A 24,659-nucleotide genomic window follows, 5' to 3' on the forward strand; every position below is an offset into this window, starting at 1 on the left:
AGAAATCACTACCCATAAAAACCACCTCTGGCCGTAATAACGGCCTTGATACGCCTGGGCATTGAGTCAGAGCTTGGATGGCGTGTACAGGTACAGCTGCCCATGTAGCTTCAACACGATACCGCAGTTCATCAAGAGTAGCGACTGGCGTATTGTGACGAGCCAGTTGCTCGGCCACCATTGACCAGACGTTTTCAATTGGTGAGAGATCTGGAGAATGTGCTGACCAGGGCAGCAGTCGAACATTTTCTGTATCCACAAAGGCCCGTACAGGAACTCCAACATGCGGTCGTGCATTATCCTGCTGAAATGTAAGGTTTCGCAGGGATCGAATGGAGGGTAGAGCCACGGGTCGTAACACATCGCAAATGTAACGTCCACTGTTCAAACTGTCGTCACGTGTGACCGATGGCATCCCATACCACTACACCGGGTGATACGCCAGTATGGCGATGACGAATACACGCTTCCAATGTGCGTTCACCGCGATGTCGCCAAACACGGATGCGGCCATCATGATGCTGTAAACAGAACCCTGGATTCATCCGAAAAAATGACGTTTTGCCATTCGTGCACCCAGGTTCGTCGTTGAGTACACCATCGCAGGCGCTTCTGTCTGTGATGCAGCGTGAATGGTAACCGCAGACAAGGTCTCAGAGCTGATAGTCCATGCTGCTGCGAACGTCGTCGAACTGTTCGTGTAGATAGTTGTTCTCTTGCAAACGTCCCCATCTGTTGACTCAGGGATCGAGACAGGGCTGCGCCATCCGTTACAGCCATGCGGTTAAGATGCCTGTCATCTCGACTGCTAGTGATACGAAGCCGTTGGGATCCAGCACGGCGTTCCGTATTACCCTCCTGAAGCCACCGATTCCTTATTCTGCTAACCGTCATTGGATCTCGACCAACGCGAGCCGCAATGCCACGATACGATAAACCACAATCGCGATAGGTTACAATCCGACCTTTATCAAAGTCGGAAACGTGATGGTACGCATTTATCTCCTTACACGAGGCATCACAGCAACGTTTCACCAGGCAACGCCGGTCAACTGCTGTTTGTGTATGAGAAATCGGTTGGAAACTTTCCTCATGTCAGCACCTTGTAGGTGTCGACACCGGCGACAACCTTGTGTGAATGCTCTGAAAAGCTAATCATTTGCATATCACAGCATCTTCTTTATGTCAGTTACATTTCGCTTCTGTAGCACGTCATCTTCGTGTTGTAGCAATTTTAATGTCCAATAGTGGACATTAGCAGTCAGCAAACCTGCAGGCATCGGTATCTTCGTTAACACAACGAAAAAACTCATATAAAACTGTGTCCACAAAAATCAATCATTTTACGTCTAAAGAGGTACACTGAAGAGCCACAGAAACTGTTACACCTTTCTAAAACCGTGTATTATCCCCGCGAGCACATATCTGATGACTAATGTCTGAGATAGTGCTGGATGGAACTGACACCATGAATCCTGCAGTGCTGTCCGTAAATCCGTAAGATTACAATGGGGTGGACATCTTTCATGAACAGCACGTTGCAATGACCCTAAACATCGGTCGGCATACTGTACGAACTACATGATATGGTAAGGCCGTCCCAAAGCCCCGATTGTAATCCCATTGAAATGGTCTGGGATGAAGTGGACAAAAGTATCTGGAAAGTTAATATATCCAACAAGGAACATCACTTTAATATTGTTAAGGATGTGTGGAATCATGCAGATTCACGATACCTACAAAAACTGATTGACCGCATGACTCGAGTTTCTGACACAGTCATTAAATCCAAAGGAGGATGCTTTGATGGAAGTAAAATATAATAATTGTGATTTTATTATATTTTTGGAGGTTAATATAATTACATTTTGTGACAAATAACGTTTGATTTGTGTTGTAAATCTGAAATACTACAGTGTGTTGAAATTAATGAGCAGTAGTGTGTATAAAAAACGTAAATTACTTAAAAACTACTGCGTGGGCACACTTTATTCAACATGTAAACGTCACTAAAGATATTCGGATTTAGGTCATGACATGTTCGATATGCCTGCCACCCTTGGCGATGATGTGGAGCAGACGAATAGTGAAATTCTGCGTGACTCGCTGAAGTATCGGAGCATCGATGCTGTTGCTGACCTCTGAACGGTTGTTTTCAGCTCAGGAATGGTTTTGGAGTTATTACTGTACACTTTGTCTTTAATATACTTCCGCAAAAAGGAGTCGGATGTATTCGAATACGGCGGCCAAACAAGCCCCGAGCTAGTAGCCTCTGAGTACCCCAGAGCCAGAACGCGGTCCCCAAAGTGCTTCTCCAGAACATCAAACACTTTCCTACTTCGATGTGGTCGAGCTGCATCTTGCATGAACGACATCTTGTCAAAATCAGACTAAATTCGGATAACTGGGACGAAATCATCCTCCAAAACCTTCAAGTACCGTTCGGTAACAACCGCACCATCAAGGAATATTGCACCGATTATGTCGTGACATTGCACACAACACCGTCGCCTGTTGCGGGTGAAGAGACTTATCGATCGCGAAATTAGGATTCCCAGTCTCCCAATTGCGTCAGTTTTGCTTATTGAGAAACCCATCGAAATTAAAGTGGGCTTCGTTGCTAAACAAAAACAAACTACACTACTGGCCATTAAAATAGCTACACCAAGAAGAAATGCAGATGGTAAACGGGTTTTCATTGGACACATATCTTATACTAGAACTGACATGTGATTACATTTTCACGCACTTTGGGTGCATAGATCCTGAGAAGAACCACCTCTAGCCGTAATAACGGCCTTGTTACGCCTGGGCATTGAGTCAAAAAGAGCGTGGATGGCGTGTACAGGTACAGCCGCACATGCAGCTTCAACACGATACCACAGTTCATCGAGAGAAGTGACTGGCGTATTGTGACGAGCCAGTTGCTCCGCCACCATTGAGCAGACGTTTTTAGTTGGTGAGAGATGTGGAGAATGTGCTGGCCAGGACAACAGTCCAACATTTTCTGTATCCACAAAGACCCGTACAGGACCTGCAACATGCGGTCGTGCATTATCCTGCTGAAATGTGGGGTTTCACAAGGCTCGAATGAAGGGTAGATCCACGGGTCGTAACACATCTGAAATATAATGTCCACTGTTCAAAGTGCCGTCAATACGAACAAGAGGTGACCGAGACATGTAATCCATGGCAACCCATCCCGTGACGCCGGGTGATACGCCAGAATGGCGATGACGAATACACGTTTCCAATGTGCGTTCACCGCGATGACGCCAGACACGGATGCGACCATCATGATGCTGTAAACAGATCCTGGATTCATTCGAAAAAATGACGTTATGCCACTCGTGCACCCAGGTTCGTCGTTGAGTATACCATCGCAGGCGGTCCTCTCTGTGATGCAGCGTCAAGGGTAACCACAGCCATGGTCTCCGAGCTGATAGTCCATGCTGCTGCAAACTTCGTCGAACTTTTCGTGCAGATGATTGTTGTCTTACAAATGTCCCCATCAGTTGACTCAGGGATCGAGACGTGGCTCCACGATCCGTTACAGCCATGCGGGTAATATGTCTGTCATCTCGCCTGCTAGTGATCCGAGGCTGTTGGGATCCAGCACGGCGTTCCGTATTACCCTCTTGAACCCATAGATTCCATTTTCTGCTAACAGTCATTGGATCTTGACCAACGCGAGCAGCAGTGTCGCGATACGATAAACCGCAATCGCGATAGGCTACAATCCGACCTGTATCAACTTCGGAAACGTGATGGTACGCATTTCTCTTCCTTACACGAGGCATCACAACTACGTTTCATCAGGAAACACCGGGCAACTGCTGTTTGTGTATGAGAAATCGGTTGGAAACTTTCCTCATGTCAGAACCTTGTAGGTGTCGCCACCGGCGACAACCTTGTGTTAATGCTCTAAAAAGCTAATCATTTGCATATCACAACATCTTGTTCCTGTCGGTTAAATTTCGCGTCTGTAGCACGTCATATTCATGGTGCAGCAATTTTAATGGCCAGTAGTGTAATACCCATCGAGGGACGCAGCCAACTGTAGCAAACTGTGTAGTTTGAACGTCCTAATGCAAACCGTTCAGAAGTTATGGCGGTTTTATTTCATATAGTTCAATAATTGTCACCCTATACATCTAAAAGTGGCGCTAGTGGAGCCACTAGGAGAATGCCATTCACGTTTGCTTTACACATGCGCAGTAACAATCGAGAGCGTTAGTTACCTTTGGGATTGGACATGGTGAGTCGATGTTAGTCAAGAATACCTCTAAGGCGACAAAAATGCCGTTATCAACACGTCACTAAGTTTGAACGAGGTCTTATAATAGGGCTATGGGGAAGCCGTATGTCCCTTCTGCGATATTACAGAAAGATTTGGCAGGAACCAAGCTACTGTACATGACTGCTGGCAGCGATGGCCACGGTAATTTACGGTCGTAAAAATGCTAGGCTTCGTATGGCCACGTGTGCTTGAATAGCTAGCCTGTGATACTGGCAATGAGCAACTGCTACATGTCAAACTGTGCAACCTGCTCGAGCACCTAAAAAAAATGGTTCAAATCGCTCTGAGCACTATGTGACTTAACTTCTGAGGTCATTAGTCGCCTAGGACTTAGAACTAATTAAACCTAACCAGCCTAAGGACATCACACACATCCATGCCCGAGGCAGGATTCGAACCTGCGACCGTAGCGGTCGCTCGGCTCCAGACTGTAGCGTCTAGAACCGCACGGCCACTCCGGCCGGTTCGTGCACCTCCATGTCCCTCAATTTAACAATATCTTCTTCAATGCAGTATGTTTTTCGTTGACGTCCAAGCACGGTGTAGCAGCAGGAAAACACATAAAAATGAGATTGCTCCTCTTCTCTTCAACATCTACACCTAAGATGAACCACTCATTCCAGATAAATGAAGCTTCAAATTATTGCAGGTATTAGGGAGAGATAATAAAGTTCATGTGTTTAGCTTATTTTCCTTTGATAACATCCTGGCGTTATACCGTCAGCAAACCTAAGCAACTGCATTCTTTCTCCATTTCTTCCATACAGAGGATGACACAGGTCTGAGAGCTTCAGAGGAAAGAACTCTTCAAAAACTCTCAGCAGTTATGGATATAGTGCCGAAGGATGAATACCAAATGGGAACTAACAAAAAAAAGCAAAAAAACAATACAGTAATACTAGTGCGCGGCAAGGAATCACAAAAAGTAAACATTGAAATTAAAACAAATAACGTAACACAAACTAGATCAAATATTTAAGAAGTAAGATAAATGCATTCCGAAGAACCAAAAACATATAAAATAAGGAAGTGGAGAAGCACAGTCAATGTCTACGATGTTCAGAAAAACGATTGTTTGAACAAAAAATTTATTCAAGTGAAGGAAAAGCGTAGCAATTTATGGCTGTGCAACGTGGACAGTAGTATTGCAGTATTTGAACAGTAGTGCTGGAGACGCCTGTCAAAGGTAAAATGTACAAACAAAACTACCAACCACGAAATCCTGCGACTAATTTACAAAGAAAGGTCAGTTAATAAAACAAGAGACTCAAAAAGACTGGTTACATAATACGACACAACCAGTTTCTTGTAAACATCGTAGCGGAAACACTGCAAGGGAAGACAGACCGAGGAAGGCACGTCTGACGTTTTAAAACAAGGTATACGTAATGCAGAAGTTCCTGATAACGCAGTCACGAAGAAGTTAGCTTATATTATCAGCCAAACTATTCCACGACTGCAAACCGTGTTCAGAGATAAACACACCTCGAAGCATTGTCTTCATTAGACTTACAGTCCCTTTCCTGCAGCCAAAAAATGCCACAGAGTCGGTTTTTCACGTCTCTTTGGCGAGGTAATGGTAAAAGTCTTTCACTAGCAATATTTGCACCTCAGTTATACGTTAATGATTATAAATAATCTGCCTCGATTGCAAATAGAGCCGGATTCTTTATTCACGATTGCTGACGCGGTGCAATGTTAAAAGTTTTCAGTTATACTTCATTGGTTACGATATAATAGATCCAGGTGTAGAGGTGTCTGTTATTCGAAAGATTAATTGGGAAAAATATAGTGTGTGTGGGATTTTGTTCATTGATGACTTATCTTTAAGAAAGAAAGGATTTCATCCCTCAAAAATATGCTCTAACAGTAATATGTACTGCTCACACTTGATCATCTTATAAAGCTCTGTTTAAGGTGTTAGGCACTTTGACTACTGCTACACATGTCCCCTCATGTAGTTTGTTGTAAGTCATTCACTGCAGTTCATAAGGAACAATAACGTACATAATTCCAATACCAGAAGAAAATGTGACGATCATTATTTCAATTAAGGATGACTTTAGTCCTGAAAGTGATGCAAAATGTTGCTACCAAAATTTCGTTCACCTGCTCAATGATATAAAATGTGGCAGACAGCAAAACCAATTTTATAAACAAACTAAATAATTTTCTCCTTGAAAACTCCACGTACACCACAGAAAAATTTCTTTTTGTGTAATGTGGGAGGTGGTGGGTAGGAATTATTAATTTACATCTGGAAAAAAGAGTTGTTAATTACCAGTTTGTAGTCATGTATAATGTGAATGAAAAATATTTCGTTTACGTCATTACTATCAATCGTACAAATGTTCCATCGAACATGTAACTAACTACCTTCCGGACTGCAGATCACCTGCTACGGAAACGACGCTAACAGAATGACTGTGCCGGAGTTGTGGCCTAGTTTATACCATATTTTAAATATGTGCGACGAAGGTAAGCTAATTTTGACGGTGACACTGTGGCTAAACTTTATTAGGACATGTTGTAAATCAGATCTGAAGATAGTCACCTTTGATCTAAAGCGGTAGTCTAAGGACCAAAACGATTAGTCATCATTGTCGGAAATTTAAAAAACAAAAGTACGTTTCCTGGATCACTGCTTTAATTGGCGAGTATGTCGCAGCTTGCGTAGGCCATACCTTTGATACTGTGGCGAGAAATTACACCTGCTCATAGAAATATATCTGTATACTATAATCGGAATCATTTGAGACCAAATCCTCCAAGACACAAGTTTTTGCACACTCTCTCTCTCTTGCACAGAGAACCTCTCCGTGAGCTACTCTACCCAGGAACCTGATTACAGCATTAGCACACACAACATAACGCGGACGTAACAACAGAACTCTTACACGCAGAAACTATTGTGAGAGTAGCAAAATGAAGGTCTCCGTATAAAACAATCTGACGCGCAATCTGGAACGGTCAAAATGGGGCTCACATCTTCCAACAACGTGTTAATAACCAATGGTAACGTGTTTTGCTGCTGCAGAATATGCCTCTCTGGTATTGGCACAGATAACACTGTACTGTAGAGATAGATTCAGTGCTAAAAGAAATACTTAGGCTGATTACAGGTTGCCCCAAGCCTCATATAACAGCCAAAATTTACTACCTACACGGAATAATGCCACCCTCTGTGTGCAGAGAAGTGTTTGCTGCCTAAAGAGAAGAGGAAAGTGGAGCAGAACACTACACATGTGGTACATTGACAGCGTCCTCTTCCGCAGCTGTTCAGTTCCAACGTTAATTCACACGATCATCTAAGTAGCTTATAGAGTCTGACAGAAAGCCAGGACTGGAACAGTGGAATGAGAGAACGCCTTAACTCCGACGATGGATGACAACAAACGAGAACTAACGCGTGGACTCCGTAAAAGCTAGTTGATATCGAATTCACTAAAGGAAATACGGTATAGCGGCCCCTCCGCGCGGCGATCTAACGTATTATTCAAATGTATTTAGGAGGGTGACAGTACAAGAAGGCAGTGGAAGTAATCCGCTAAACTACAGGTCTATATCATTAACATCGATGTGCAGCAGGATTTTGGAACATATATGGTGTTCGAACATTATGAATTACCTCGAACAGAACCGTCTAATGATACACAGTCAACATGGATTTAGAAAACATCGTTCTTGTGAAACACAACTAGCTCTTTAGTCACACGAAATATTGAGTGCTATTGACAAGGGATTTCAAATTGATTCCGTACTTGTAGATTTCTAGAAGGCTTTTGATACTGTACCAAACAAGCGGCTTGTAGTGAAATTGTGTGCTTTGGGAGTATCGTCTCATTTGTGTGACTGGATTCATGATTTCCTGTCACAGAGCTTATAGTTCGTAGTAGCTGACGTAAAGCCATCGAATAAAATAGAAGTGATTTTTGGCGTTCTCCAGGCTAGTGTTATAGGCCACCTGCTGTTTATCATCTATATAAACGATTTAGAAGACAATCTGAGCAGCCGTCTTCGGTTGTTTGCAGATGACGCTGTCGTTTATCGTTTAGTAAAGCCACCAGAAGACCAAAACAAATCACAAAACGATTTAGAAAAGATGTCTGTATGGTGCGAAAATTGGCAAATTGCCCTAAATAACGAAAAGTGTGAGCGCTCTCAGGAATCTGCTACACTTTTATTACAAAACAAACCAGTAAAATCTAAAGGCCATAAATTCAACTAAATAATTAGGAATAACAATTATGAACAATTTAAATTGGAAGGAACAAATAGAAAATGTTGTGGCGAAGGCAAACCAAAGATTGCGTTTCATTGGCAGAACACTTAGAAAATGTAACAGATCTACTAAAGAGACTGCCTACACTACGCTTGTCTGTCTTCGTAAGCACTGCTGCGCGGTCCGGGATCCTTACTATTGATAATTAACGGAGTACATCGAGAAAGATCAAAGAAAAGCAACACATTTCGTACTATCCCGAAATAGGGGAGAAAACATGCTTCGGAGAGTCATAGGCAGTTATAGAACTAACTTCAAATGGGCTCATGGAAGGGTATTGCGGCCCTAGTTATCTATATTACATATTGATGAGCTTGCAGACCATATTAATGGTAACATTGCAAAGGATCACCTACAATTACACAGTAAGACAAAAAAGACGACACACTACTAAGGAATTATCCCAATCGCACGCTACTCCGTACACCTTCATCTACATCTATAACTACATGGATACTAAGGAAATCACATTTAAGTGCCTGGCAGAGGGTTCATCGAACCACCTTCCCAATAGTTCTGTATTATTCCACTCTCGAACAGCGTACGGAGAAAACGAACTCCTAAATGTATCCGTGCGAGCTGTTATTTCCCTTATTTTGTTATTATGATCGTTTCTCCCTAAGTGGGTCGCCGTGAGCAAAATATTTTCACATTCGGAGGAGAAAGGTGACGATTGATATTTCGTGAGAAGATCCTGCTGCAATGAGAAACGCCTTTGCTATAATGATGTCCATCCCAAATCCTGTATCATTTCCGTGACACTCACTATCCTATTTCTCGATAGTACAAAACGTACTGCTCTTCTTTGAGCTTCCTCGATGTACTCCATTATTTCAGAAAAATTGGATGGTTTATTCAAGAGAAAGAGCTTTACAAATCGCGCAATTTAATAACGGGTTGTCCACCTAAGGCCCTTTGTGACCTGTTATTCGGCTTGTATATTCTCCAGAGGGTTATCGTGCCAAATACTGTCCAATTGGCGCATTAGACCGTCAGTATGAGGGCCTTGCCCATAACACTCCAAACATGCTCAGCTGGACAGATCGGGTGACCTTACTGGCCAAGATAGGATTTCCCAAGCACGGAGATAAGCAGTAGAAACTGTCGCCCCGTGCAAGTGGGCGTTATCTTGCTCAAATGTAAGCCCAGGGTGGCTCGTCATGAAGGGACTGGCGTACCGTTGTGCTGTAAGGGTGTCGCGGATGACAACGAAAAGAGTCTTGGTATGAAATGGAATGTCACCCCAGACCTTTACTCCTGGTTGTTGGGCCATACGGCTGGCGAGAGTGAGTTTGGTATCCCAGTGTTGTCCAGGGCGTCTCCAGACATGTCTTCGGCCTGAAATCTCTGACTAGAATAGAAATGTCTTCAGTGATGAGTCCCACTTCGAACTGAGCTCCCATGAACAGCGAAAATATGAATGGAGCGTCACAGACAGCGGTGGGATACCAACCTGACTTTTCACCCGCCATATGATCCAACGGCCAGGAGCGATGGCGTGGGGTGACACTTCATTTAATAACGGGACCCCATTAGTTGTCATTCACGGTACTCTTACAGCGCAGCTTCATAAACATAAAGAACGAAGGTTGTTTACGTGGAAGAGACTAGGAGGCAGTGGACCCATGAGCGACGGGCCTTGCCGAGGTGGGTTGGCTCGCATGCCTCTACGATACACAGAGCCATACTGTAGATGCCACCATAATGGATGGATATCTGTGGGGATCCCACACGAACATGTCGTTCATGCAAAGGAACGACAGCAGTCTTTTCAATTGCTGCGGGGCCAGCGTTCTGTATGATTCACCCATCGGGGCGTTTTAACGTTAGCCAACGTGGTCTTGCTTTCCTGGTAGTGCAGACGGGTGAGCGCGGGTGAAACGACATCCGTTATACTTCTCGACGATATGAATCTCCACCGTGTGGCTTAAAGACTATGGCACACTGTCATCTGGAGGCAGAATAGTCATCCTTTCGGCACAGACCGTTCAGGAGGATGTCTTCATCAGGAAAAACAAAACTGGCGTGCTGCAGGTCAAAAAGTCGAATGTTAGAGCCCACAATTGCGTAGATAGGTTAGTGACATTGAAAAGACAAATGGATGGGGTGAGCTTAGATGTAGTCATATTAGTGAAGTGAAGTGCGTTGGCAAAAGCAAAAGGACTTTTGGTCAGGCGAGTACAGTATTATCATCATAAAATGAAACAGAGGTAATGCAGGAGTAGGTCTAATTTCATGGTCCCTTAGCATTTTTTCCTTCACCTCCTTCGAAAATGGTACAAAATGGCTCTGAGCACTATGGGACTTAACATCTGAGTTCATCAGTCCCCTAGAACTTAGAACTACTTAAACCTAACTAACCTAAGGACATCACACACATCCATGCCCGAGGCAGGATTCGAACCTGCGACCGTAGCGGTCGACCGGTTCCAGACTGAAGCGCCTAGAAACGCTCGGTCACAGCGGCCGGCCTCTCCTCCTTCGTCTGCTATTTAATCCCAGTCCACCATCAAAATTAAAATTTCGTCTCCCTTAACTTTCTAAGTTTTCTTATCGTATATTACACTACTGACGATTACAATTGCTGCACCAAGAAGAAATGCAAATGATAAACGGAATTCATTGGACAAACATATTATACTAGAACTGAGATGTGATTACATTTTCACGCAATTTGGGTGCATAGATCCTGAGAAATCAGTACCCAGAACAACCCCCTCTGGCCGTAATAACGGTCTTGATACACCAGGCCCTTGAGTCACACAGAGCTTGGAAGGCGTGTACAGGTACAGCTGCCCATGCAGCTTCAACACGATACCACAGTACATCAGGAGTAGTGACTGGCGTTTTGTGACAAGCCAGTTCCTCTGCCACCAATCACCATTCGTTTTGAATTGGTGAGAAATCTGGAGAATGTGTTGGACAGGGCAGCAATCGAACATTTTCTGTATCCACAAAGGCCCGTACAGGACCAGCAACATGCGGTCGTTCATTATCCTGCTGAAATGTAGGCTTACGCAGGGATCAAATGAAGGGTAGAGCCACGGGTCGTAACACATCTGAAATGTAACGTCCACTGTTCAAAGTGCAGTCAATGCGAACAAGAGATGACCGAGACGTGTAACCAATGGCACCTCATACCATCACGCCGGGTGATACGCTAAAATGGCGAAGACGAATACACACTTCCAATGTGCGCTCACCGCGATGTCGCCAAACACGGATGCGACCATCATGATGCTGTAAACAAAACCTGGATCATCCGAAAAAATTACGTTTTGCCATTTGTGCACCCAGGTTCATCGTTGAGTGCACCATCGCAGGCGCTCCTGTCTGTGATGCAGCGTCAAGGGTAACCGCAGCCATGGTCTCCGAGCTGATAGTCCACGCTGCTGCAAACGTCGTCGAACTGTTCGTGCAGATGGTTGTTGTTTTGCAAACGTCCCCATCTGTTGACTCATGGATCGAGAGGTGGCTACACGATCCGTTACAGCATTGCGGATAAAATGCCTGTCATCTCGACTGCTAGTGAGAAGAGGGCGTTGGGATCCAGCGCGGCATTCCGTATTACCCCCATGAACCCACTGATTCTATATTTCTGCTAACAGTCATTGGATCTCGACCAACGAGAGCAGCAATGTCGCGATACGATAATCCGCAATCGCGGTAGGGTACAATCCAACCTTTATCAAAGTCGGAAACGTGATGGTACGCATTTCTTTTCCTACACGAGGCATCATAGCAACGTTTCACCAGGCAACGCCGGCCAACTGCTGTTGGTGTGTGAGAAATCATGTCAGCACCTTGTAGGTGTCGCCACCAGCGCCAACCTTGTGTGAATGCTCTGAAAAGCTAATCATTTGCATATCACAGCATTTTCTTCCTGTCGGTTAAATTTCGCGTCTGTAACACGTAAGACCCGTGGTCTAGTGGCACAGTCCGCTGTTAGCAGCGGTGGGGCAAGGTCGTCGTGTCTGTGTCCCCCTGTTAGCGCACCGCGCGCGAGTGTTTACTGTTTACCTTCCGCTGCGGCCAGTGTCACGCGTCCGTGTCTCGGTAGTGCCATGGCACACTCGTATCGTAAGTCCACAATTAAGATCACATTTCAAGCGGACTACGCAAGACCTCAAGCACTTGACATTGAACGTTTCATCCGAGAAGAACATCATTGGGGTCCACTTTTCTATAACACAAAGTGTCGTCTACACAAAAATGATCAATGAAAAGGCGTGCAATGATGATGTGTGCCGACACGCACATGGACTTAAATTTAAGCATTCTGATGGTCACATAGGAACTATCACGATCGACCACGCTGGATTAGGCCTTCGCACTCTGAGGGTCTTCGAGCTGCCATTCGAAGTCCCGCCAGGTGTTGTGATGACAGCTTTCAAACCGTACGGCAACGTGCTAAGCCACTTGGCTGAAAAATGGTAAACGTTTGAGACCTACCCCGTCTTAAATGGAGTGAGACAAATTAAGATTGAACTGACGAAGCATGTGCCATCCTATCTAGTAATTGGCGGCTGCAGAGCCATTGTCATGTACGACGGACAACCGCGTACTTGCGCCGGCTGTGGCCAGGAAGGACATGTCCGATCGGCCTGCATTCAACGCCGACTGACTGAGACACCGGTTGGGGAAGTTCCATCCCCGGCGACGCCTACTTCACTCCCCATCACGTATGCAGCGGCTGCAACCGCAGCAGCTGTTCCTGCCCAGGATCGTAACACCATATTGCAGTCAGTGGTCGATGACAGTGTGGCGGACAGCATATCCCCCTCTACGACGTCTTCGGCAGACTTGCCTCAAGACGGTGATCAATTGTGCCACCAAGAAGAGCCTGAAGAGAAGATGGAAGTAGAAACTAAAATTGTCCCGACCTCTGCCTTCCTACCAATGGAGACCGCATCAGATAATTGTCTCCCGCTCTCTGACACAGAACAACATGTCCGGAAACAACGGTCCCCTCGAAAACGCAAGAAACGGCGCCATGCGCCGTCCGATGATTACCTGCTTCGGATGTGCGACCCAGACGAATATCCGGCGTCGGACGACACTCAGGACTCTAACACCACAACTCAACCTTCCCATCACGGTGCTACGGCGGATACAATTTCTGAGCCTCGGTCTGACAACATCACTTCTGCTACTGAACATACGCGCAAGCGCTCTACTGACAGCACTAATCAACAGTTACCAATTGCTGCATCTAATTCTTGGGCGGATGATGTCGAGGATGAGCCACAGTACCAGGAGGATGCCGAAGGCAGCGATGCTCCCTCGGCTGTACCCAGCACCAGCCAACAACAGTGACTACGGATGTATCGTCAGCCTTTGTGAGGCCACCCCTGCCGCCCACACCTGGCCTCCTACACAACCCAGTTGCCGACCTGGCTGACCAAACAAACCGTCTAGCGACGATTAACATCAACAACATACGTGTCCGACATAAACTAGCGATGCTACAGGATCTACTCAACGCAGCAGACATCGACATTGCGCTCCTTCAAGAGGTGTATGTCGCCGACTTCAACGGACCCTATGGCTACCAGACTTGGGTCTCACATGCGTCTGCCAATGTCAGTGGTGTGGCTATCCTCCTCCGCGAAGGTATATCCGCAGAAGACGTTGAGTATCTCCCTGACGCCAGAGGCATGGCTCTTACTATCCAAGGAGTCAAACTTATTAACATCTATGCACCGTCAGGATCTGGTCGGCGTCGCAAACGATCCACCTTTTTCGCTCATACAATCACGCCCCTCTTTATGGGCCGTCAGGACGCCTTGATAATGGGAGGGGACTCCAACTGTAGCCAAGCACCTAAGGATCAGTTACCACATCATTCTCCCTGCGCAGAACTTACGACAATTATAAATAATCTTCAATTGGTGGATTCGTGGGAACATGTTTGTGGCGATCGGCCCGGATTTACTCACTACACCAGCCATTCCTCCAGCCGCATGGACCGGATTTACATCTCGCGCCCCATGGCTGTGGGGACAAGAGCTGCCGAAGTTTGGCCCACAGCTTTTTCTGACCACGAGGCCTACATCTGCGCTAATTAGCCTCTGCCGCCAGAAGATTTGGCACAGCCGCGGTCCTTGGAAGTTGAACGTCGCCCACCTAGCTTCTCAGGAATGCCGCCGTCTTATAGAGAACACGTGGGACTCTTGTAGCCGCTGGCGTGGCACCTACCGGTCTACACTGTCGTGGTGGTTACTCTGCGCCAAACCAGCCCTCCGGAAGACCTTGATAGGCTACGGCCGAGATGTTGTGGCATGGAAGAGACATACCATGGACTTTTACTACAGCATCTTAAGGGAATGTGCAACACTGCCGTACTCACGTGCACGGCAGGTGACGGTGAACCGTGCCAAGGCACAGATCATCAGATTAACACGTTGCCACCTTGATGGTGTGATCGTCAGAGCGCGCACTCAAGACAGAGTGGCACAGGAGGAACCGTCTATGTACCACGTCATTGCAGAACGACGGCGCCGAAGCAGGACACTGATCCAAGCTATCACGACGGAAGACGGACGACGCCTTGATACCCAGCGCGACGTAGGAAACGCCCTTTATGCTCACTACACTAGGCTGTACTCGGAACATCTACATCCCCCAGAGGTGATCGCCGAAGTCTCTCAACTCACTTATGGCTCGATCTCTCCGACAGTTGCGGTGGAATTGACTGCAGATGTAAAGGAAGAGGAAATCATTGAAGCAATACAGGCTGGGGCTGCTCATACGTCCCCGGGACCTAATGGCCTTCCTCTGGAATTTTACCGGACGTATCAACAATTGCTGGCACCAGCATGGACTGATATTTGCCGCGATCTTATGTCTCCCACGACGCAGATACCTGGGGCCTTCCTAGAAGGACTGATTGTGCCCGTACACAAACCACGACGCGGATCCAGGGTCAGTGACTATCGGCCCTTGACCTTACTCAACAGTGACTTGAAGATTTTCACCCGGCTTCTGGCGGCACGCCTAAAGCGATCAGTACGATGTGTTGTGTCGCAGGACCAGGCATCGTTAGGTGGTGACCATAATATATATCGCGCTAGCCAAAGCTCGCCAACTGCCAGGAGTTTTGGCCTCACTCGGCTTTAGCCAGGCTTTTGACAGAGTCGACCACACATTTTTGATGGAGGTACTGCGACACATGGGGTATCCGGACGTCATAGTTAATGTACTGATGCGTCTCCTACGCGGCGCGACGTCCAAGGTGTTATATAATGGTCGTCTTAGGCCGCCGATACAGATCCAACGATCGGTGCGACAAGGCTGCCCTCTTTCGACGATATTGTACGCCTTCGTCTTGGAACCACTCCTCTGCGGCCTCCGACAACGCCTGACTGGGATGTCCCTTGGTGGACACACATTTTGCTGCACTGCCTATGCGGATGGTCTGGTACTCCTTCTTCGCAATAATGACGGTGTTTGTGCAGCACTGGCGTGGGCGGCGACCTACGGCGCGGCATCGGGGAGCCATCTCAATCTCCACAAATCACACGCTCTGTCTATAGGCAGAGGCCTACCCGACGAGAGCATCACACCGCTACGAATCAGTGACACAATCCGCTGTCTTGGCATTGATTTCACATCTGACATGAAGCGTTCAACAGCCCTTAACTACAGACTTTTATTGAATCAGATGAGAGCAGGGATAAGTGACCACCGTCTGCGACATCTAGACCTCGTGCAACGGACACGATATGCCAACGTCTATTTGGCGTCACGTATCCCCCATTTTGCACAGGTACTCCCCATACCAACTACCCTGGCTCACCGCATGTTGGCGGTTTTGGGATCCTTTGTTAATACGGGCATGTTATTTAAGATTCGTTACGAATCCCTAACCCTCCCGAGGAGCAGAGGGGGTTTAGGCCTTTGTCATGTCCAGAACAGAGCGAAGGCCCTGTTCGTCAGCTGGCAGCTGCAACTGTGGCGACGAAGTCCGACGTGCCTCACAAGTCTCTCACTGGAAGCCTTACGACCAATCTCACTCGCACCCCCTGTGATGATATCAGACATCCCTGCACCTTTCTTCTACATTAGCCAATTCTTCCTTGAATTAAGCTACATCCGCACTGCACTACTACCCACACGCTTGATGATGACGAGGGCGATATATGCTGCCATGCAAATGAACATGACGCCGAATGTGATTGAAAGCAAACACCCCAATAAAAAGTGGCACGCTGTGTGGCAGGCAGTGAATGCCACCACCCTTGATACTGACGTGCAATCTGCATGGTACGTAACTGTTAACGGGAAACAGTTGTGCCAGTCCCGCCTACATCACATCCACCTCGCTGATTCCCCCTTGTGTGTCACATGCCAAGTGATTGACACGGATGAACATCGTTTCAAATGCGGGTCGGCAAAGGACGTAAGGTATTTGGTGCGTCAGATATTGGCTTTTCTCCGACGCACGACACCCAACAGGATAACTACCCGATCACTTCTTTTCCCCGATAAGATTTATTTCCCAAGAGCAAAAACGAACTCTGTGACGTGGATCAGCGGCCACGCTGTTCACTACCTCTTCAATAATGGCGAAAAGACGGCACCCGATTTTTGGTATTACCTCAACGAACGACATTGTGCTATCGTCAAGAACCCTAAATATAGGCAATATTTTTCTAATTTCCTTTGGAGCGCATTCCATAATCCGCCTCGCAGCTGGATTATCGATGACATGAGAAGATAACCATAGCACCTCTTCCCAGTTCCTTTTTTTATGAGATTGAACAAACAACGGGAACAACACAGCAACGAGAAGACAGTAATCGAAAATTCGCAGCGGGCTATAGTATGGAGCATCCTTTGTCGTAACGGGACGACTTACTATTATTCTGTTTATGTAGCCGAAGAGGAACGGCCTTCCTTTTATCCATTTGTATAAAAATAAAATGAAATAAAAGTAAAAAAGCAGAAAAACAAACCTTCCAAAATCCGTTTTCCTTTTTTTCATTTTTGTTAAAAAAAGTTACTAGGATAGCCAAAAAAAGAGGGGGTAGCGTAAAAAAAAGGGGGTACCGTCTTTGCTTCATAATCAAAACGCCCTCGGTCCCGGGTTCGATCCCCGCCACTGCCTAAATTGTGATAAATAGCCAGCATTGGCGGCCGAAAACTTCCGGCATAAGAAGTCAGCCTCATTCTGCCAACGGCCTTGTCAAAGAGGGCGGAGGAGCGGATAGAGGTTCAGGGCACTCTCTTGTCCTAGGGGTGGGAAATTCCGCCTAAAGGCGGAAGAATCAGGAATGATCAACGACTTGAGGATGCACAAGGCAATGGAAACCACTGCATTAAAGACACGTAACGTGTATCCACAGGACATGTGGCCTGTAGTTGAAGAAGTGTCATGATGATCTCTCCATTGGCAAAAGATTCCGGAATAGTCCCCCATTCGGATCTCCGGGAGGGGACTGCGAAGGGGGAGGTTACCATGAGAAAAAGATTTAATGATCAACGAAAGAATAACGTTCTACGAGTCGGGGCGTGGAATGTCAGAAGCTTGAACGTGGTAGGGAAACTAGAAAATCTGAAAAGGGAAATGCAAAGGCTCAATCTAGATGTAGTAGGGGTCAGTGAAGTGAAGTGGAAGGAAGACAAGGATTTCTGGTCAGATGAGTATCGGGTAATATCAACAGCAGCAGGAAATGGTATAACAGGTGTAGGATTCGTTATGAATAGGAAGGTAGGGCAGAGGGTGTGTTACTGTGTACAGTTCAGTGACCGGGTTGCTCTAATCAGAATCGACAGCAGACCAACACCGACAACGATAGTTCAGGTATACATGCCGACGTCGCAAGCTGAAGATGAACAGATAGAGAAAGTGTATGAGGATGTTGAAAGGGTAATGCAGTATGTAAAGGGGGACGAAAATCTAATAGTCATGGGCGACTGGAATGCAGTTGTAGGGGAAGGAGTAGAAGAAAAGGTTACTGGAGAATATGGGCTTGGGACAAGGAATGAAGAAGGAGAAAGACTAATTAAGTTCTGTAACACGTTTCAGCTAGTAATAGGTAATACCTTGTTCAAGAATCACAAGAGGAGGAGGTATACTTGGAAAAGGCCGGGAAATACGGGAAGATTTCAATTAGATTACATCATGGTCAGACAGAGATTCCGAAATCAGATACTGGATTGTAAGGCGTACCCAGGAGCAGATACAGACTCAGATCACAATATAGTAGTGATGAAGAGTAGGCTGAAGTTCAAGACATTAGTCAGGAAGAATCAATACGCAAAGAAGTGGGATACGGAAGTACTAAGGAATGACGAGATCCGTTTGAAGTTCTCTAACGCTATAGATACAGTAATAAGGAATAGCGCAGTAGGCATTACAGTTGAAGAGGAATGTACATCTCTAAAAAGGGGCATCACAGAAGTTGGGAAGGAAAGCATAGGTACAAAGAAGGTAGCTGCGAAGAAACCAAGGGTAACAGAAGAAATACTTCAGTTGATTGATGAAAGGAGGAAGTACAAACATGCTCCGGGAAAATCAGGAATACACAAATACAAATCGCTGAGGAATGAAATAAATAGGAAGTGCAGGGAAGCTAAGACGAAATGGCTGCAGGAAAAATGTGAAGACATCGAAAAAGATATGATTCTCGGTAGGACAGACTCAGCATACAGGAAAGTCAAAAAATCTTTGGTGACGTTAAAAGCAACGGTTGTAACATTAAGAGTGCAACGGGGATTCCACTGTTAAATGCAGAGGAGAGAGCAGATAGGTGGAAAGAATACATTGAAAACCTCTATGAGGGTGAAGATTTGTCTGATGTGATAGAAGAAGAAGCAGGAGTCGATTTAGAAGAGATAGGGAATCCAGTATTAGAATCTGAATTTATAAGAGCTTTGGAGGACTTACGGCCAAATAAGGCAGAAGGAATAGATAACATTCCATCAGAATTTCTAAAATCATTAGGGGAAGTGGCAACAAAACGACTATTCACGTTGGTGTGTAGAATATATGAGTCTGGCGACATACCATCCGACTTTCGGAAAAGCATCATCCACACAATTCCGAAGACGGCAAGAGCTGACAAGTGCAAGAATTATCGCACAATCAGCTTAACAGCTCATACATCGAACCTGCTAACAAGAACAATATACCGAAGAATGGGAAAGAAAAATTGACAATGCGCTAGGTGACGATCAGTTTTGCTTTAGGAAAAGTAAAGGGACGAGAGAGGCAATTCTGACGTTACGGCCAATAATGGAAGCAAGGCTCAAGAAAAATCAAGACACGTTCATAGGGTTTGTCGACCTGGAAAAAGCGTTCGACAATATAAATTGGTGCAAGCTGTTGGAGATTCTGAAAAAAGTAGGGGTAAGCTATAGGGAGAGACGGGTCATATACAATATGTACAACAACCAAGAGGGAATAATAAGAGTAGACGATCAAGAACGAAGTGCTCGTATTAAGAAGGATGTAAGACAAGGCTGTAGCCTTTCGCCCCTACTCTTCAATCTGTACATCGAGGAAGCAATGGTGGAAATAAAAGAAAGGTTCAGGAGTGGAATTAAAATACAAGGTGAAAGGATATCAATGATGCGATTCGCTGATGACATTGCTATCCTGAGTGAAAGTGAAGAAGAATTAAATGATCTGCTGAACGGAATGAACAGTCTAATGAGTACACAGTATGGTTTGAGAGTAAATCGGAGAAAGACGAAGGTATTGAGAAGTAGTAGAAATGAGAACAGCGAGAAACTTAACATCAGGATTGATGGTCACGAAGTCAATGAAGTTAAGGAATTCTGCTACCTAGGCTGTAAAATAACCAATGACGGACGGAGCAAGGAGGACATCAAAAGCAAACTAGCTATGGCAAAAAAGGCATTTCTGGCCAAGAGAAGTCTACTAATATCAAATACCGGCCTTAATTTGAGGAAGAAATTTCTGTGGATGTACGTCTGGAGTACAGCATTGTATGGAAGTGAAACATGGACTTTGGGAAAACCGGAACAGAAGAGAATAGAAGCATTTGAGATGTGGTGCTATAGACGAATGTTGAAAATTAGGTGGACTGATGAGATAAGGAATGAGAAGGTTCTACGCAGAATCGGAGAGGAAAGGAATATGTGGAAAACACTGATAAGGAGAAGGGACAGGATGATAGGACATCTGCTAAGACATGAGGGAATGAGTTCCATGGTACTAGAGGGAGCTGTAGAGGGCAAAAACTGTAGAGGAAGACAGAGATTGGAATACATCCATCAAATAATTGAGGACGTAGGTTGCAAGTGCTACTCTGAGATGAAGAGGTGACAAAAAAAAGCACGTCATCTTCGTGGTGTAGCAGTTTTAATGGCCAGTAGTGTACTACAAACTCTTCAGTACATATGGAGGTATTTGGATATGAAATTACATTCCTCTGTTGGGTGTTGGCTTCGTGTCTCTAATTTGGCTACAATAAAGCATTCACTACGCTGTTCATTGTGGCTCGACCACATTTCTGTTTTTTCATTCATTATTAGCTGTTACCTGCGACTGACTTTGCATGCCAGTAGTTTTTCTGGGAAGATTGGTGGTGAGTAACTTATTGTACGTTGTTCGTGGTATGACGTTAGTTGCCCTCACATGTCTGCCTGTTTGTGTCGGCCTATCTCATGCACTCTGCTACTGAAGTAGCTATTCATTATACAACATGTACACTGTACAAAAATTTAATAATATTTTAACGTGGTTTACGTTCACTGATGTAAAAAAGAAATGTTCCATTCCTTTCACCTTCTTAGGGGGAGATCTGTTTTCTCCAAAGTAACCTGTGTTCTTCCACAGGGCTATTGCTATCTCCATATCAAATTTCATTTAATCGGTTTAGTCGAGGAAACGTAATGGACCGGCTTGTTTTCTCCTTTATAATACTAGAATGGGTAAAATTTTAGTTAGAGTTTTTTTACGTGATCTGATTTTGAGGAAATAAAACCAATATGTTGCCCCGAAGCTACGCTCAATTTATCTGTGGAACCCCTTGAAAATTTGTTTAGTAGTTTTGGTGGAGGTCATCGTGTTCAAAAATACACACACGACGGTTTTAGATAAATCTCTAAATCACGAGAACTTTCTTCCATGATCCCTTTTTGATTAAATAAACCCGTATGTTGCACCAAGCTGAGCTCCAGTAATCTGTTAAAACCCCATGAAAATTCGCCTAGTAGCTTTGGAAATTAGCGTGTACGAACAGACAGACAGACACGGGCTTCATTATTAGTACAGATATGGATTATACCTATTTGGTTTTGTATTTACAAGCTAGCGCTTATATGAGTTGAAGATACATTCTTTCTGTCACCGCACCTCACTAATTCGCAATATATCTACACTGAAGAGTGTAAGAAACTTGTACATCTGCCTAATATTGTGTAGTGCCCCCGCGAGCACTCGGAAGTGCTGCAACACAACGTGGCACGGAAAAAAATGGTTCAATGGTTCAGAGCACTATGGGACTGAACATCTGAGGTCATCAGTCCCATAGAACTTAGAACTACTTAAACCTAACTTAAACCTAACCAACCTAAGGACAACACACACCCATGCAAGAGGCAGGATTCGAACCTGCGACCGTAACCGAAGCGCGTAGAACCACTCGGCCACACCGGCCGGCCGTGGCATGGACTCAACTAGAGTCTGAAGCAGTGCTAGAGGGAACTAACACCATGACTCCTGCAGGGCTGTCCATAAATCCGTAAGAGTACGAGAAGATGGACATCTCTTCTGAACAGCACGTTGCAAGGCATCCCAGATATGCTCAATAATGATCATATCTGGGGAATTTGGTGGCCTGTGGAAATCTTTACACACAGAAGAGCGTTTCTGGAGCCACTCTGTAGCAATTCTGGACGTGTGGCGTGTCGCATTGCCCTGCTGGAATTGACCAGTTCCGTTAGAATGCACAGTGGACTTGAATGGATGCAGATGGTCAGATAGGATGCTTACGTACGAGTCACCTGTCAGAGTCGTATCTAGACGTATTGGGGGTCCCACATCACTCCAACTGCACACGCCCCACACTATTACAGAGCTTCCACCGGCTTGAACAGTCCTCTGCTGACATGCAGGGTCTATGGGTTCATGGTGTTGTCTCCATACCCGTACACGTCCATCCGTTCGTTACAATTTGAAGGAGGCTCGTACGACTAGGCAACATGGTTCCAGTCATCAACAGTCCCATGTCTGTGTTGACGGGCCCAGGCGAGACGTAAAGCTCTGTGTAGTGCAGTCATCAAGGGTGCACGAGGAGGCCCTTCGTCTCCAAAAGCTGATATCGATGATGTTTCGTTGAATGTTTCGTACGCTCACACTTCTTGATGACCCAGCGTTGACATCTGCAGCAATTTACGGAAGGTTTGCCCTTCTGTCACGTTGAACGATTCTCTTCAGTCGTCGTTGGTGCCGTTCTTGCAGGATCTTTTCCCGGCCACAGTGATCTCGGAGGTTTGATGTTTTACCAGATTCCTGATATTTACGGTACACTAGTGAAATGGTCGCACGGGAAAATCCTCACTTCATGGCTACGTCGGGATGCTATGTCCCATCGCTCATGCGCGGACTATAACACCACGTTCAAACTCACTTGTATTTTGATAACCTGCCATTGTTGCAGCAGTTGCCCTTGTTACTGAAGATAAGGCTGCTTGCCCTTTTAAGGAATCACTGATTAGCTGGGCCTCTCCGTACATAGCCCATTGCTAAGGTTGCATCGTTGACGTACGCAAGCCACGCCACATTGGCAAGGTCCATGGTTCTTGAGTGATACTCTGACGAGACTTAAGTTAGTAATAGATATTTCCTGTCATTATCTCTCAGTTTTACAGAAAACGAGGGCTGCATGAAGGAAGCTGCCCTTCCAAGAGTGTTTACATTCTGAGACGAGATCCTAATCGGGAGTTTCATGATCGCAGCAATATGTGAATTCCACCTAAACTGATCGATAAATTTGTTCTCACACTGGCGCTAAACAGTGTAGTCTTTATCGCGAGTGTAGTCTTTATCGCGTATTTGGTTTCATCGTATCTGCCAGATTGTCAGCACAGGTTGACGAATAGGAACAATCGTCCAACTTGAATACATCGCCAGATGCTTTTTATCGAGTGATGGGGAGATAAGATATCTCCCATCTGTTGTCCAGTATCGGAGAGACACGAATCGTTTCGTTACATCTGACTGCTCGATCCACCAAAAATAAGCATTCCTTCGTGCCTAATTCTACTACACGTTCTGAATTCATCCCATAACAAACGGCCTAGTGTAGTTGTTATAGTTTTTATGACCTAGATTTTCAAACCAGCAGCTCACATGTTGGAATGTTATGTATCATTAGATACATTTTTTGTTAGTTCCAGATGTTTAAGAAAATGGAGAATCATTTATATACGATAAACACCAAGCTTAATTAACATCCTTTTAAACGAAACATTTGATAAATCTAAACATACAGTAAGACAGAATCGGGTCGCGATAATTTTGATTTTAGTGACCATGCAACCTGAAGCAAACACAGTTTAGATCACGTATATTTTTTTACTTGTAACGAGCCGTATAGAATAACTTCATATCTACAAAATGGAGGGCACAGAGGGTAGACCTGAAGGGCTCTTCGCCTTGTTGTTTGTGTGAAGCAAAACAATTTTTAAAGCGTACAAATCATACGAGGAACAATAAAAATTTTGACTTTCATTATCGTAACTACCCTACTTCGAAACTCATATATTGGCTCATATACTCTCCCTATATCCGCTCAAATCACGCGTTGAAGGCTCAGGTAAGTGATGTATTCAGAGATATCAGCTATTGGTGATTCAGGTGACCATGACTTCCTTTTTCGCATAAATCAGAAACAGCTACGACGGTGCTACAGAGTTTAGGAAAATCCGACAACAAGCAGAGGTTTCTTTTCCGCTGTGGATGTCTGTGTTTGGAAAACTCGCAATTGAAGGTTCTTGCCATTATTCTCAAAAATTTGCACAAATATACAGTCAGATCTTGATACAGAGAGAAAAAGCGTCCGAAATCCTGAGGAAAATAGGAGTAAGCAATAGGGAAAGACG

This window comes from Schistocerca gregaria, chromosome 1 (assembly GCF_023897955.1).
Source record: "Schistocerca gregaria isolate iqSchGreg1 chromosome 1, iqSchGreg1.2, whole genome shotgun sequence".
Classification (NCBI taxonomy): domain Eukaryota; kingdom Metazoa; phylum Arthropoda; class Insecta; order Orthoptera; family Acrididae; genus Schistocerca; species Schistocerca gregaria.